Here is a 12,173-nt window from a genome sequence, read left to right as displayed (position 1 = left end):
GCATATCAATTTTTAATCCCCATCTTTTTGACATGAACTCCTGTCAACTCAGTATCATAAATGTTAAATTCAACGTATGTTAACAAAGTGGATGAACTGAATTAAACCCTAAATATGCTATTATTAAAATTTAACATAATTTTGACAATTAAAATTATATAATTACATCACTTAAAATTAAATCTTTTTATTTATCAATGTTAATAAAATTTTTATTACTTATATTATGAAAAATTTCAGTCTCAATATAAATTCTCAAATTATCTATCTCAATCTCAGATAGGCCTTTCTTCTCTTTGGAGCTCATTTTTATGCAGAGTAATATTAATGAGAAAACAAAACACACTGACATTTTTGTCTAGTTGAATATTTGGCAATTATTCCTTTTATTTCAAGAAAACCTTGAATTGGAATTAATAGAAAAAGCAAATCTTTATAAAACTCTTCCAAAATTCAACCAACAAACATTGATAAAGAACACTTGATCATTAAATCCATTGTCTATATTTCTCAGCAGTTCCAAAAACTGGTGATGATTCACCAATTTGAATATACACAATGAAAGACTTAAACAACTAGATTCATGATACTTTTCTAAGCATCTGCTTGAGAAAACTGAGCACAAATATATTCAATATGTGTCAAAAAGGGAATCAAACTAGAAAAGGAACATTAGCCTCTTATTTTGATATTCCAATAAATCCCAGTTTTTGGCCTAACAGAAAGAGTTCCATCTTCATGATAGAAACTAATTTTGTTTTATCCAACTAAAATTCTTCCTTAACAGATAAAATATATAAAAATTACTATGCCACTAATTTTATATTTCGGGCTGCAAATTTGTAGTATTTCTTCATAAATTTGGAAGTCCTTGAGACAACTCAAGTTACTAATTGGGCAGTGTCTCTATTATCCCATGGTTAACCTAAAGCTAGGAAAGAAATACTTGCAAATTTTTGAAGTTTGAACCAACAGTATTATTAGAAAAGTCTTATATTTTGTAGTCAATTGTCTGATAGCTAATTGAAGATCTTTTTTTGTGAAACAACATATTTATATAACAAATAGCCTTCATGCTTTTTCTCTGCTGCAGTAAATTTGCAACATTTTATGTTTGTTTTTGATTTTTTTTACTGTCCTCAATGTAGTATTATTTTGTTTCACTCAATTCTGCATCAGTTATTTGCCTTCATTTTAAATTTAAAAAAACCATATTTCTTAAGCTAAAAATAATTTATGTTATAACAATAATAGTATTAATTACTAATTACAATTGGCATAGGCATCATCACTTGCACAACAGATTTCAGTCAAATCAACAGTTACAAAAATCAAAGTCCTGCTCTAAGAATAAAGTTGAGTTTAACAGAAACCTATTTCTCACTGCTTCAATGAATAGTTTATAACATTTGACATGGTTTTAATTAAATAAAATTGAACATTAAGATCCTCAGTTCTTTAGCCATATTTCAAATGATCTCTGCTAATTGCTGAAGATAGTTAATTTCAATCTCCCCCCATACCACATATTCAGATAAACACAGAAACTCATTTAACAGACAAGGAAGGAGATAGCTGATACAGTCTCTGACAAAATATATTAACATAATTAACTAAAAAATATGATGAGTATCATTAGCTGCTGGAGATGATAGACAAATATTAAAATAGAATAGGGTTAACAAGGCACTATTTTGATGGAAGAGTGGAATACTAGTTTCCTTAAAAACTGAATCTAAAATCAATGCAAAAAAAGGAAGTAACATGAGACATTATATCTTACTTCAAACAATATTATGACTTGTTCTTAAATTCCATAAATGTATCTTTCATATACTCATTATTTTCAACACTTTCTTTTAAAATATCATATTTAAAGAAAAGATGAAAAAATAGCACATCTACTCAACTTTCTCCCAAATTTTTCAAGGTTAACATTTACATTTTCATTATTAAAAAAAAATTTTAGCTACACCTGTGGCATATGAAACTTCTTGGGCCAGGTATTGAATCCAAGCCATGGCTGTGACCTATGCCACAGTTGTGGCAATGCCAGATCCTTAAGCCACTGTGCTGGTCCAGGGATCAAACCCCCATTACCTCAGAGACAATATCAGATTTCTAAACCTCTGCACCAGAGTAGAAACTCCAACATTTTCATTATTATTTTTTTTTATTGTTTTCTCTTTTCTCTGTATATACACGTACACATATATATACAAATTTTTTGAAATATTTATAAGTTACAATCATGTCACTTATTTAATTAACCTTTGGCCATTTTAAATCATATAATCTGAAAAAAAATTATACAATTATAGCACAATTATCTAAATATGAAAATTTTCAATTACTGTATACAGAAAGCCCTAAAGAGTCCAATAAAAACCAGTAGAACTGAAAAACAAATTCAGCTAGGTAGCAGGATAAAAGTTTAACATACAGAAATTGGTAGCATTTCTTTACACTTGCAGTGAAATATCAGAAAGGGGATATAGGAAGTTCCCACTGTGCCTCAGTGGTCTCAAACCTGACTAGTATTCATGTGGATGCAGGTTCGATCCCTGGCTTCACTCAATGAGTTAAGGATCCACCATTGTCGTGAGCTGTAGTGTAGGTCACAGAGGCAGCTCAGATCCCATGCTATTGTGGCGGTGATGTAGGCTGGAAGCTTTAGCTCCAATTTGACCCCTAGCCAGGGAACATCGATATGCCATAAATGCAGCCCTAAAAAAGCAAAAAAAAAAAAAAAGCAAAGAAAGAAAAGAAAGGGGATGTAAGAAACAAAACAAACTTTTAAAAATCACCCCCCCAAAATAAAATACTTAGGAATAATCATGACCAAGGAGGTAAAAGACTTATACACTGAGAGCTACAAAACATAAAGAAATGAAATTAAAGTTGATTCAAAGAAATGGAAATATATATCATGATCTTGGACTGGAAAGACTAATATTGTTAAAATGGCCATATTATCCAAAGCAGTCTATAGATTTAATGTGAACCTGGTCAAATTACCCAAGACATTTTTCACAGAACTAGAATAAATAATCCTAAAATTTATATGTAACCATAAAAGAGCCAGAATTGCCAAAGAAGTCCTGAAGATAAAGAACTAAGCAAGAGTCATAACTCTCCTAGTCTTTGGATAAAACTACAAAGCTACAGTAATCAAAACCATATGATATTGGACATATGGTTCAATGGAACAAAACAGAGTCCAGAAATAAACCGCATATGAACAGTCAATTAATCTTTGAAAAAGGAAATAATATACAATGGAAAAAATATAGTCTCTTTAGCAAATAGTGTTGGGAAAAAATGGATAGCAACATATAAATCTATGAAGTTAGAACACACCCTCTTGCTATGCACAAAAAAATAAACTCAAAATGGCTTAAAGACTTAGACATAAGTCATGACACCATAAAACTCCTAGAAGAAATCATAGGCAAAACAGTCTCTTACATCGACTTTTGAAATGTTTCCTTAGGTCAGACACCCAAGTAAGAGAAATAAAACCAAAAATAAACAAAGGGGACCTAATCAAATTTAAAAGCTTTTTCATAGAAAAGGAAACCATAAACAAAACAAAAAGACAATCTACAGAATGAGAGGAAATGTTTGAAAAAAATGCAACTGACAAGAGCTTAATTGACAAACTATACAAACAGCTCATACAACTCAACAACAAAAAATAAAACAACCCAATTGAAAAATGAGCAGAAGACCTAAATAGACATTTCTCCAAAGAAGAAATACAAATGGCCAACAGGCACATGAAAAGATGCTTAACATCACTAATTATTAGAGAATTGCAAATCAAAACTACAATGAGATATGACCTCACACTGGTCAGAATGGCCACCATTAAAATGTCCACCAGTAACAAATGCTAGAGAGGGTGTAGAGAAAAGGGAACTCTTCTACACTGTTATTGGGAATGTAAGTTGGTACAGCCACTATGGAAAACAGTTTGATGATTCCCCAGAAAACTAATAGAATTATCACATCATCCAACAAACCTACTGGTAGACATATATCTAGACAAAACATTCATTCAAAAAGATATATGCCCCCCCCACCCCATGTTCATCACAGCACTATTTGCAATAGCTAAGACTTGGAACAACATAAATGTTTATCAACAGAGGAATGGATTAAGAAGATGTGGTACATGTATACAATGGAATACTGCTCGGCCATAAAAAAGAACAAAATAATGCTATTTGCTACAATATAGATGCAACTAGAGATCATCATACTAAGTGAAGTAGTTCAGAAAGGGAAAGAAATATCATATGACATCGCTTATGTGTGAAATATAAAATATGGCACAAAGAATCTATCTACAAACAGAAATAGATTCATGGACAAGGAGGACAGAATTGTGGTTGTCAAGGGGGAGGGATTTGATGAGGGATGGAGTGGGAGGTTGGGGTTAGCAGATGTAAATTATACATATAGAATGAATAAACAAAAAGGTCCTACTACATATCAAAGGGAACTATATTCAATAGTCTATCATAAACCATAATGGAAAACATTTTTTTAATTATGTGTTTGTGTGTGTGTATACCCGAGTAATTTTGCTGCATAGCAGAAATTAACACAACATTGTAATCAACTATACTTAAAATTTTAAAAATGTTTTGGCTGTTGCTACTATTATTAGCAGTGTTAATTAATCTTTAAGTCAGTTATTCCTAACTGTAAATGTCAACATCTAATTAAAAAAGATATATTTTGAAGAGGTCAGCTAACAATAAATATTATCTTCCAGTAAAAAAAAAAGAAAATTATCAGTGACATGGTACTATCTTAGAGACTGTATGCAAATTTTACCAATTGTTCTATAAATGTCCTTTGCTGCAAATGGAAAAATAAATCTTTACTTTTCAGGACTGAGATCCACCTCAGATTTAAAGTGTGTACTGATTTCGTTGTTTTAAAATGTATTCAAAATTTTAATGTGGAATGATTTCTCAGTCTTTCTTTGATTTATTTTTACAAAGTAGAGTTCTATCCTAAATTTACAATTGGTTATAAGCTATAATTTTTTTAGCCCACCTATTTTCTCCTCATAGAAAATACATTTAGTTCTAATTCTACGTGTGTTCAAAGTCCAATACTGACTTTCAGTTACAGAGCTCTTTGGATTTATTATCAATACTATTGCCATAAACAGAAAAATTTTCAAATGTAATATATGCTAAAAAAAATTGTTGATTTTGACAGAAAAACACTTCATCACTGATTTACCTCCTTGCATATATACATGTAATTTGGGCCATGTAAGTATCCCTGTCTTTTTCTCTTAAGGAAAATGTTAAAGAATATTTCCTAGTCAGGTCACAGATAACACACATTTGGGTTTAAGATAAAAGTATAATAAAGATAGCCAAAATTCCTCCTCTCTGAATGTAACTTTAATAGCTCAGAGGGAGTGGAAGAGCAAGTGGAAATGGCAGCTTCATGTGGTATTTGTAATCATGGTATAAACATCAATATCTTTTTAAACAAATCCAGTGATCTCTCTGGGCAAGACTCCTGCATAGTGTTACAATAAAAAGTGAAGCCTGGTAATTTTACACCCCACAAATTCATGAAGGACCAAAGAAAAGGTAGTTTTGCCCAAGAAGAAAAACACACCAAAAGCACAACCAGCCAATAGCAAAGTAAATCACTTAAAGTCAACCCTTCTTTGCTCAGAAACCATGAGTTCTTAAATGACCCAGATGGTTCCTCTCTATTAAATTCTAAAGCATACATGTAACCTTCTCAGTGATGACAACTTCTGGAAAAGACAGAGAGTAATAGACAATTTTGAAGAAAATATTGAACAATTGCTTGTAACTAATCTTTGAGGGAGTTAGAGAAGGTGTGCTGATGCAGGTAACACCTGAAGGGGGGGGTAATAATTTTTTAACAGCTGATAAGAAATGTTAATGGGTTAGAGAAGAATAGATGAGAAAGAGTAGAAATTGAAGGAGGAAAGTTAAGAAGAGATAATGAGAAATAGAACTATGGTAAAAATAAAGAACCAGATGGTGTTGGTCTAAATGTTAGTATATTTGAGAGTAGTGATTAAAACGTGTAATATTTTTATGTCTTTCAGTATCTTGCCCGTCTGCCTTCTCTTGACACTTTCCTTTAATATAGTTGACCCTTGAAAAATATGGGTTTGAATGGCACAGTTTCACTTATATGTGCATATTTTTCAATAGTAAATATTATAGTACTACATGATCTATGGTTGAATCTGTAGGTTTGAAGGAACAATGAATAGAGAGGGTGGACTACAAATTACATGTAGATTAACCCCTGGGTTTTTCAGGAGTCAGTTGTATTTTTAAACCATCTTAAAATCTTTTCATAGGTTTTAAGGAAAAGAAAACCAGATTTTACACATCACAAAAGAATAGGACTTTAGTTTGCTCAAAGTTTTTTTATATTCCCCTGCTCGCCAGGAACTTTCTAATACAAACTAGCTTAAGTCTTGCATACCACATCTTGACCCTTAATGAATGAGAATCCCATGTAGCCAAAGAAAAAGAAGAAATGTAAGAGACATTTGGGTACTTATGACTACGGACTGGGAGGAGGAAAGAGTAAGAGAATTAATACAAGATAATAAAAGGGCAGCACCTCTTAAACATTTAAACTTTTTCTCCAGTACACGAGTGAGATGTCCAGATGTTATAGACAGGCAGAATAGCTCCTTTAAGTTATATGAGTCCAGTGCTAAAAAAGATAAAGTTCACCCACAGCTTTAAAAAAAAATACCTTGTTGATTAATAAAATGAAAATTCCTTCAGAAAGAATTTGTTTTCCTATGTGAATGAAAAGTAGAAAAAATGAGTACAATATGGATACACTGAGTTTGAAGAAATCTGTAATTTCACTGTTCAACAGAAATATAATTTGAAAAACAAATGTGAAAGATACGTGTAATTTTAAAATTTCTAATAGCTACAATTTAAAAGGTTAAGAGAAATAGGCAAACTGATTTAAAAAAAGTATTTTATGTAAACTGATTACAAATGTATATATACATATGTGTATATATAGCTAATATTTGCAACATTTATATTCTCATGCAACAATAATATTCTCTTAAAAGTACAATATAAGAATATATACAGTATGAATGCTAATCTGTAATTTATGAGGTAAATTTTTCATTTAAAAGTGAACCATAGAAAAAAGGAAAAAAATGAATCAGAGAATAATTCAGCAAGATATCAGCATAGGAAGCTCAGAACTATCCTTCTCCCACAGAGACATTGATCCAACAACAATATGCAGATCAATTCCCTTTGTAAGAAACCCAGAAGTCAGTTAAGAGACTTTACTTCAGAAAAGCACAAAAAAACAGCCAGATTGAAACCGGTAGGAAATTCATGGCACTTGGCAGAGTCCCTCTGCATCATCAATGACAAATTGGGAAGAGGACAGAGATGTAAAAGAGAACAGTTTTTCTATGACATTGATGTTCACTTTAAAAATAGATTGCTATAACTTTAGGATGTTTTGTATAATTGCAATAACAATAACTACAAATATAATTACAGAGTGTACACTAAGGTAAATGGGAAGGGAATCAAAACATGTCACTGTAAATAATCAACAAAACACAAAAGAGGCAACAATAGAGGAAAGAAGGAGAAAAATGCTATGAGACATACAGAAAATAAGAAAATGGCAGTAGCAGATCTTTTCCAATTAGTAATTACTCTAAAACTACATGGATTAATAGTCCTTGATAAAAGACACAGATTAGCTGAGTGGATAAACAGGAACCAATTATATGGTCTAAAAGAGACTCACTTTAGATTTATGGACATACATAGGCTAAAAGTGAAAGAATGGGAAAAAAAATCCATAAAGATGATAACAAAAAAAGAGCAAGGGTGGCCATAAATGACAAGAAAGTACATTAAATACTGATAAAAGGGTCAATTCATAAGAATATTGAACATATATATGTATGTAACATCAGAGATACCAAATATATGAAGAAAATATTGACAAAACTAAAGCAAAAAACAGACAGAAACATAGTAACAATGGGAAATTTCAAAACTCCAGTGTCAGTAATGGATAGATCAATGAGACAGAAGATAACAAAGAAACAGAGGACTTGAACAACACTATAGACCAAATGAAACAAATAGACATATCAAAACATTCCATCCTACTGCAGCAGAACCTCATTCTTCTCAAACACACAAAGAACACACTCCAGACTGATCTATGTTAGATGAAAAAATAAGCCTTGACAAATTTAAGAGGACTGAAATCATACCAAGTGTTTCTTACAAGCACAGTGAAACAAAACTAGAAATCAATAGCAGAAGGAAAACTTAAAAATGCATAAACACATGGAAATTAAACATCACACTTTGAATAATCAATGGGTCAAAGAAGAAGCCAAAAGATAAATTAAGAAGTATTCTGAGAAACAAAAACACAACACCACAAATATTATGGAAGGCAGCAAAAACAGTACTAGAAAGAAGGAGTATTAAAGCATGCAGTTAGCTATATATGAGAAGAGAAGGGGAGAAGGAAACCACAGATCTCCTAAACAAGAGCCCTTGGGCAGACAATGAAGAGCAGAAACCTCCAGACTTATAGGAACCCACATATTTTGGGGTGATAAGTGTCCTGGAGGCAGACCAAGAAAGGTGGGAAAAGGTAGGAATCTCCAGCATCTGAATGTAACATTTTGCTCATTATGCTTTCACTACAGTAAAATTAATCTTGCAGATAAAAAATTCCCATCATGCACTGATGCTATGACACTTCTGGTCAAGACTAAATAAGGACAAAAATCCCTCCCTTAGGGAAGGTCAAGCTGGGGTGAAAATCATGGTATATTATCCTCAAGGCCCTTACTTCCCCAATGAATACCTCACCTTTCATTTTCACACTCCACATAACCAGTTTGCCAAAAAAATAAATAAATAAAAATAAATATGGTCAAATGATCTTCCAGAAGAGTGCCAAGATTATACAATGGAGAAAGGTTCATCTCTTCAACGAATGGTCCTGAGAAAACTGGATTGTCACATGCAAAAGAATGAGATTGAAACCTTATTTTGTACTTTACACAAACAACTCAAAATGGATTCACTATTTAAATTAGGACATGAAACTTTGACTCCTAGGAAAAAAGAAAAAAAAAAAAGGAAAAGCTTCATAACATTGTAGGATTAGTAATTTTATGTATCAACTTGTATTGGCCATGGATGTTCATACTTTTTCCCTGGGTTTGTGAGGTTGCTTCCTGATGAGATTAACATTTGAATTAGTACATTAGTAGATTACCCTACCCAGCTTGGTTGATCCCTGAATAGAACAAAAGGCAGAGAAAAGAGGAATTTGTCCCTTTTTTCCTGCTTCAATGAATGAGCTAGAGAATTTCATCTCATTTTCACCTGTCCCTGGTTTGATATTTAGATAATTGGCTCCCTTTGCCTCAGTCCTTTGATTTTCCCTAGTACTCCATCTTACAGAAAGCAAATTGTGGGACTCTTCAGCCTCCAAAATTACATGAGGCAATACCTCATAAACCTATATTCATCTATCCATCCATCTATTTTTCTTATCCATCCATTTGTCCATCCACCCACGCGTTCATCACATGAATTCTAGTCCTCTGGAGAATCCCAACTAATACATATTGGTCTTAATAAAGGTTTCTTGGATATGATGACACCACACACAGGCAATAAAAGTAAAAATAGTCGCATGGGACTACACAAAACTAAAACTAAAAAGCTTTTGCACAGTACAGAGAGTAATTGAAAGAGTGAAAAAGCAATCTATGGGATGGGATCAAATACTTGCAAATCACATAAGTAATAAGTGATTAATTTCCAAAATATATAATACGCTCTATAATTCAATAGCAAAAACCAAATAACTCATTAAAAAATGAGAAGACTGCTTAAAAGAGACCTTCCTCCAGAGAATACATACAAATAGCCAGCTGCTCAACATCAATAATCATCAGGTAAATTCAGATCAAAACAATGAGATAGCACCTCACACCCTTTAGAACTGCATTACCAAAAATAACAACAACAACAAAAACCCAAAACAGCAAATAATAAGTGTTGACAAGGAAAGAGAACAACTGAAACTCTTGTGTACTCTTGGTGGCAAAGACAAATGGTATGGCTCCTATGGAAAATATTATAGAGGTTCTTCAATAACCTAAAATAGAAGTATGAAGTGATTCAGAAATCTAGCTTCTGGGTATTTATTTTTAAAAATGCAAGATTTGAAGATATATTTGTACTTCCATTTTCATTTTTTGCATTATTTATAATACCCAAGTGGTGAAAATAACTTATTCATCTGTAGATAAACAGATTAAGAAAATGTGGTAGATATATAAAAAGGAATCTTACTCTGCTTTAAAGAAGGAAATCATGATACCTCATTATATAGTGCTTCACAAGTACTGTATTTTTTTTAATTGAAGGGTTTTCACTTAAAAATGTGTTAACAGGATAGATGCAATATTATTTTTTAAATAATAAAAATGATGTTAGTAACTCTACCCTAATTTATATAGTTTATGCTATGAATATTCATATATACCTAAAATGAATTTTCTATGTCCCCTGCATTAGGAGATAGAGCTGTGAGACAAACAGACAGAAATCATATCATCATATCTTTCTGGTGTTTTACAGATAATATAGCAATAAACATTTTCAGACATGTCTGCCTTGGTATATATAGGAATTTTTTTCTATGGAGGGTAACAAAACAGGGATTTCTGGGTCATAGATTGGGGCCTTCAGGCTTCAGGCTTAATTACATTCTCAATCAATTCTGCCTATTTTAATTAATTTATACCATCTCCTATTGAATAAATGCTATCTTGACATTTTAACATGCATTTATGTTACTTTTGAAAATATTTAAATATCAAAGTTTATTTATTTTTTTGGTCGTTTTTCTTTTTTAGGGCCGCACCCAGGGCATATGGAGGTTCCCAGGCTAGGGGTCTAATCGGAGCTGTTGCTGAGCTGGTCTACGCCACAGCCACAAGCAACACCAGATCTGAGCTGCATCTGCAAACTACACCACAGCTCACGGCAATGCCAGATCCTTAACACACTGAGAAAGGCCAGGGATCAAAGCTACAACCTAATGGTTCCTAGTCGGATTTGTTTCCAATGCGCCACAACAGAAACTCCCTCAAAGTTATTTTTTAGATGATAACAGTATACCTTTCACTTCATCACAGTAGATCAATGACATAAAAGATATACATTTACTAGAGAACTTGGTATTTATTACTAAACTTCTGCCTAAAATAATCATTTAGCATTACAGGAGTATGCCCTCCTTATTTCACTCTTGGGTTTTTTTTTTTTTAACTTTATCCTAAAATATGAATGAATGAAAATCAAATATATTTTTGAAGGTTCTAGTAGCTGAGTTGTTTTAAAAGAAAATGATACAGATTCTTGTGCTGTAAGAGCTTTATATACAAGATATTCACATTAAATTAGGTTGAGCATCAGTTTAATTATTGTATTATCCTCATGGTCTTAGTTAACACAAATTATAATAGCATGTACTTTGAAGGGCCTAAGGTAAACTGCCATTGATAACATCTTAGCTTGGTAGAGATTGTTGCTTGTCTACATAGTTTTATGAACCTTAATTATTTTGTAGTGCTCTTGTGAGCATCTCCTGACAGATTAGTATATGTTTTACAGTAAATCAAACAAGTAATGGTGTACAGTAATGCATATTAATGCACAGCATCATAGAAAATACATTATTCAAGATTAGTTACTAATGCCACCTGGCTCAGAGCGCAACTTGGCTCAAAGTTTGTGGAGAAAAAAATATACTTTGATATTAGTGATTAAACTTTGTTTTAAATATGCAGACACAGTGGCTACAATGGTTTTCCATTAGGACTTGGCTAAATTGTTAACTATCTTTTAATTACTGAATTAGTCTGGGTTTTCCGGAGAAACTAAAGATTCACAAAATAGAAAACACAGAAAACACACTTAAAAAGTACTCATGACAATTGCAGTCCGTCTTTCTGTAACTGATCATATCATCCTAGCTAGTATTTATAACTGTCTTCTCTTACTACCCATTCTGTATTTCCTTTGCCCAACAAGCACCTT

The sequence above is a fragment of the Phacochoerus africanus genome, chromosome 1 (assembly GCF_016906955.1).
Source record: "Phacochoerus africanus isolate WHEZ1 chromosome 1, ROS_Pafr_v1, whole genome shotgun sequence".
In the NCBI taxonomy this organism is placed as follows: domain Eukaryota; kingdom Metazoa; phylum Chordata; class Mammalia; order Artiodactyla; family Suidae; genus Phacochoerus; species Phacochoerus africanus.
Note: the sequence above shows the minus strand (reverse complement) of the source record.